Source organism: Echinops telfairi, unplaced genomic scaffold (assembly GCF_000313985.2).
Source record: "Echinops telfairi isolate 266 unplaced genomic scaffold, ASM31398v2 ScPeMD7_7468;HRSCAF=8506_0, whole genome shotgun sequence".
Classification (NCBI taxonomy): Eukaryota; Metazoa; Chordata; class Mammalia; order Afrosoricida; family Tenrecidae; genus Echinops; species Echinops telfairi.
The window spans coordinates 49,167,501-49,173,500 of NW_022111369.1; the positions used below are offsets into that span (position 1 = coordinate 49,167,501).

The window sequence follows — 6,000 nt, forward strand, 5'->3', positions numbered from 1 at the left end:
CCCAGAAACCACAACCCTAAACTCCAAACTAAAGAACCAATGTCTGTAGGTACCCTCAGTAGCTACACTTCCTTTTTTATTATTCTTGTCATTGTTGTTGTAAATATAAGTAGGCTTCAAAAAGTTGATGGGAAAAATGGAGTTGAAATATAATGGATTTTTTTCCACGAAGTTTTTGAAGTTCTCTTTATATCTATTGCACAGCTTTTGACAGGTACACAGCTGACTGATAGCAACTACAGAAACTGGCTATACAACCCAACCCTTAATAAAATGGACCGCCACCAAGTCAGTTCCGAGCCTTAATAGGCGCCATTTCCCCATTTGTCACAAGCTACAAATCAGTACTCCGTAAGCAATCACCTCCCTTTGCCCTTTCCCTCACCACCCTGACAACCGCAGATAAACTTTGGTCTCTATGAGTTTTCCTGCTTTTGTATTTTTATGTAAGTGGCGTCTTACAAAATTTGACTTTTGACTTGACTTGTGTCACTCAGCGTAATGTCCTCCAGCTCTTTCCAAATCCAGACTTCATTTCTCTCCCTGGTTGCACATTATTTCCTTTCTCAGACATTTTCTTAGCTTGTCAGCTTGCTGGAAGGGAAAGGAATAGTTTTTTGACTCCACCTAGTAAACATTGACTCCTGCCTGTTTTGGAATGATATCTCCTCTATCTCTTTGCTCAGTGCTACTAAATCCATAACAGATCCCCAAATTCACTGCTTATATCCCTAAAGAACCTGGAATGTAAATCCATTCACCACTCTACAAATCAAAACATTTGCTTGGACTTCCATGTAAGACAAAATGTCAGATGTGTTTTGAGGTTAATTGCACAAAGGATAAAGAAAGCAATGTAGAATTGTTGTTCTCCTACTGAAAGACTTAAGAGTCTTCTTAAGGAGACAATCTCTTCCACGGAGATTGTTCAAATTGAATAAATAATTGGCTTAACGAAGACACTGGCCAATGGCTCGGCATGTCTTTGAAAGCCTTTCCAAGGCTCTCCCAGCATTTACTGTCTCTTTACTTGCAGGGAAAAACGTCAGGAGCTGCATGGACTTGCAGTCTCCTTCCAAAAACACAGGGTCTCCGACACTTCTGGAGATTCTCCCTTGAAAGAAAACCATTTCAAGAATTCCGGCCTACGCTGACACCTCAGCCCCTCCCTCTCAGGGGACCATGTGGAAGAGAAGCAAGAGGCCATTCTGCATGCTGCTTCTCTCTAGAGTCTCAGAAACTGCCCTTACCAAGGAGATATGAATATGCAATTTTTAAACTTTAAAATAAATGGATAGAAATAGCTCCTAAATGCACTTTAGCAGATAGCAATTTGGAAGCTCTCAATGCAAGGCAATATACTCATTCCTGAGAATCTTTGTCACAATCAATAATAGATGGCACAGGTCAGCAGTTTGAAACCACCAGCAGCTCCGCAGGAGAAAGCTGAGGCTTTCTCCTCTTGCAAAGATGTTCAGTCTCAGAAACCCACGAGGGCAGTTCTACTCTGCCAAACAAGGTCGCTCGGAGTCAGAATCCGCTCAGTGACAGCGAGGTTGGTCAGATTTGGCATTAGGTCATGATGAACACTTAAAAAGACAAGCATGCCGCAAGCCACTTATCCACACTGAATCTGGGTGAGATTTACTAAACAGAAAATATTTTGTTTTGGCCCATATCCTAGAGTAGGCCAGAGAATGAAAGAGAATGCAAATTATTTTGTCATTTCTTGTTTGTTGAAAGCAATCTTTGGATTATAGTCAAAACCACCAGAAGTAAAAAGTTTAATTTTGAACTTTCCTAAAGAACCCCTGCTTACATACCACATCTATAAAACCTTTCTCCCAGTGAGGGCAACGTGCTAGTCCATCACCACTAGATGTATCTGAGGAAAGCACACTGCTGGTTTAAAATACAAAAGCCATACTGTGCAAGAGAGAAAAAGACAATCACTGCCAAGTGTATGAGCATGAATGGTCAAATGCCAGTTGGTATTAGTAATGGAAATATTATCCCATAAACGTAAGGCTGAATGATACTCAAAAAGCTTATAAAATGCAGGGCAGCCTCACTGCTTCTCCCAAAAGAATGACTACCATTATCATAAAAGAGATGGCCCACAACTTAATGCATTTTCCACCCGTTGTCATTTCAGTGGCTGTGGAGGCCCTGTTTGTCCTCGTGTTTTCTGAAAAGGCACCCTGGCGTTTCCCTTTGATTCATTCAAAGTTTATACATTGACGTTCTAATTGCCTTCACACCGGATGTGTCTTCCTTCCTGGTCTTTCCAGAGTGAGTGGGACTATGGTTTTGTGGGATGCGTATTGGCAACTTGCTGTCATGTGTACTGGTAACTTCCCTGGAAATATGATGCACACCCTTCTGAGGACTGAGACATCTAATTAAAGGGCTGTAATCAACCCAGGCAATCTGCCTTCAAACCCGCCTAGTTAAGAGCATGAACTCGGTGTCAGATGGACCTAGCTCAGATCTTGGCTCTGCCATTTACTAGCTGCATACCTTGAGACGTGACTGTGACTTAACCATCACTAAGAGCCAATGACAATAAAAAAGCTCATGACAGTAATAAAAATGGTAATAATACCTCACCATGTCCTTATGAAGATACAAGGAGAGAATGAATGTAAAATGGACAACACAGTCCCTGGCCACACAATAAACCCTATCTAATTTTAACATTTATTAACATGAGTTAGGGTAGTCGTTCTACTAATTTACTCAGAACCTTAAATTCTCTCATTTGCAGAGTGGGAAAAAGAACACTAACTGCACAAGGTTGTCGTGAATATCAATAGAGACAATGTCAGTGAAAGCATCATTTAATGGGATAGCTAGACAAAAACAAAAGATACTATTAGTCTACCCATCAATGAATTATCACTAGATAGTTGCTCAATTTCATAGCCAAAGATAAAACTTGGCTTTTTATACCATTCGGGAACCAGCTTGTGATGCTTTCAATGGGGATGCCTCTATGGTTTCCTGCAGCACCAACAGCGACCATGTGCTGGGGGAACTACGTCTCCAATGAACGTGATCTTTTGACAGCACAATGCAGAAAATGTCTCTGAGTATTACCTCAGCTTAAGTCCTCCAAATTTCTGCAAAGAGGGCTGACATCTAATTTGTATCTGATTTTATTGTAGCAAAATATAAATAACCTACAAGGTGCCAGTTTGAGTCTACAATCAACCACATAAATAAAATACATAATGTTGCATAACCATCACCACTATCTTCCTGCAGAACTTGTCACTCCTATAAATTAGTAACCAGAATTTATGGCAAAACTTGTGAATGAGTCTACTGGCCATTCAAGTTTGACAATTGTTGTTTCAAAGTTTTGTTGCGAAGGAGAGCTGAGAGAATCACAGACATAACTAATAATTGTCACTAAGGAAAAATGGCTCACCAGGAAAGGAAAAATGAAACAGAACTCCCCAATAAATTTTAATCTGATAAGGATACATATTAAAATAAACAGCACAGACAAAAATTCAAATATCAATATTTAGCTGTTTCTTTGTAGCTACCTTTTCAGTGACATCTTAGGGAGTCACTGGTGTCTTTTTTTTCATTGTTTTTTCACTTTTGCTAATAAATATATGACAGAGTCCCAGGGTGATGCAAACAGTGAACATGCTTGATTGCTGGTTGGGAGTTTAAGTGCACTCAGAGGTAACTCCAACAAAAGGCCTGGACATCTACTTCTGAAAAATTAAAAATAAAAACGCGTTGCCAACAAGTGGATTATGACTCATAAGGACCCTGTATCACAGGGTAGAACTACCCCCTGTGCATTTCCAAAACTAACTCTTTATGGGAGTAGAAATCCTCATCTTTCTCCCTGTGAGGAGCTGGTGATTTCAAACTGCTGACCTTGTGGTCAGCAGCTACTGGAAGCACGACAGCACAGCACACAGTTCTACTGGAACATACACAGGATCACCATGACACAACAGCCTCTGGCGTGTGGGTGTGGGTGTGGGTGTGTAACAAAACATTCTGCACTTCACTATTTTTACACATACTAATCAGTGACATGAATTACATTCCTATTGCACAAGCATCACCACTGTCCATTTTCAAATTTTCCCATCAACTGCAACAGAAGTTCAGTACTCTCTAAGCAACAAGCCTGTCTTTCTCCATCCCTCCCACCCCTGAGAACGAATATACTTTGCAACTGGCCACACTGAGCACTCAGGTTTCTCGCTGGCTGTACACATTGCCCGGACTTCACTTGCACACTTGCCTGTGGCTACCCACTGAACAGGAGGTAAAAATAAGAACTTCTAAGTTCTAATGCTTCATCAAGCATCAGCCTTCACGAAACTTGCCAAAAATACTATCACCCATATTTCTGAGGTTAGAACTATTGAGTGGACTGTAATTTAATACAAGCAAACTGATTCTGTACTACGTAGATAAATGGGAGTGGGGCGGAGAAATCCATACACAGAATACCTCTCGAGACACATCAATCTAAAATGTTACCAAGAATCAAGCTGAGTCCGAAAAGAACACACAGGTCAAGAAATCCTCATTTCCTTTCTTTACAAAAGTTCATATCAAGTGTTTAGGGTTAAGTAAAATATCGAACATACCTATCTCAACCTGTGGAGAAGATGGAGAAAAATCTCTCAGATAGTACCACTCTAGTTGGATTTCTTCAAGCAGTGCTTAAAGCTTCTGCCCATCACGGAGCACATAGGAAAAGACATGTGTGTGTCCCACAGAGAAAGCTGCGTGGCTTCTGAGTCCAATAAAGCACTGTCCAGTTACCCGAGAGCTGAGGAGAAAAATACCCTGGCATATCCGAAATCCACTACTGACGGGCACCAACAGGGAGGCTTTCACTGAAAAATGGCCCGATCTGAGTCCCCACTCAGGGGCCGTCTGCTGTCAGTGAGACAGATTACGTGGACATGCCATTACCCAAAGGAAACTCAGTGAAGTCAGAAAACTAGAGTTCGTGAAATGGTAGTATTCAGATGGAAACAAGAAGAAAAACCCAAAATATGCAAATCCCGATCTATGCCTCCAAAATGGGGAGCGGAAGCACCAGTGGGAACGAAAAGGTAAAAGCCAGTCAGACTTCCTTGAGCAAAGCACACAGCGGGGTCACCCTTCTAGCTTAACTATAAAGGTTCAGACAGACATAAACACCAATGGAGCTCACCGGTGAGCCAAGGTCAGTTTTGAGAAGTAATGCACTGCTCTGCTTGATACCGTTAGCAACCACTTGCAGGAAGATTAAATATACAGAACATAGCTTATAAAACTGTCAACTCCTCCAAAGCTTCAAAATGCAATACTCCTATCTTATTTCCCAGGGACCTTATGTGGAAGAAGGATTCATTGTATTATCAGGGTTACAACTAAGACGAAAGGCTCAAAATCACAGGAAAGATGACTTCGATTCAATAGAATGAAGACAATTCGGCCATCAGAAGTGTCCACCAATGAAACGGACCACAGTGCAAAGCGATTCATTTCCTGGCCCTGGGGCTATGAATTATGATCTCTCAGAAAAAAATCACAGCAAGAACTTCTGCTTTCCTAAGAGAGAGAAGAGCTGGCTTTTAAAGTCCCTTTGTGTCAACTTCTATGAAAAATACTTATGGGAAAAAACAAGTCTTTCTACCATTAAAGGAGCAGTAATGAATCTGGCAAAGACTGTAACATCTAAAATGACCCCAGTCTAAATTACAAGTAGAGGCCCTGTATTTCCATTCTGGGAAATATAACTGATAGAGGCTTATTTTTACCTATGACATCATACTACTACTAACATTACCTTCTATTACCCTTATCACTGGTTTAAGTTTCCAACAAAAGTTTATAGACCTTAGAAATCAAGACAAAGGGAGAACAATTTTTCTAAATGACTCCATTCCTGAAAGCTAAATGCTGAGAAAGTTTGAAGACGCTCGCTCACCCTCCCCGGCTAGCCTGAGGAAGGAAAAAGGAAAAGGC

The 6,000-nt window shown here is 41.0% G+C and overlaps 1 protein-coding gene across 2 annotated transcripts in view; it reads right to left on the reverse strand.

Annotated features, from left to right (window-relative positions):
• Window positions 1-6,000, reverse strand: part of SLC4A4 (solute carrier family 4 member 4) — a 348,568-nt gene that overhangs the window by 284,625 nt on the left and 57,943 nt on the right. The gene's annotated exons all lie outside the window — the stretch shown is intronic.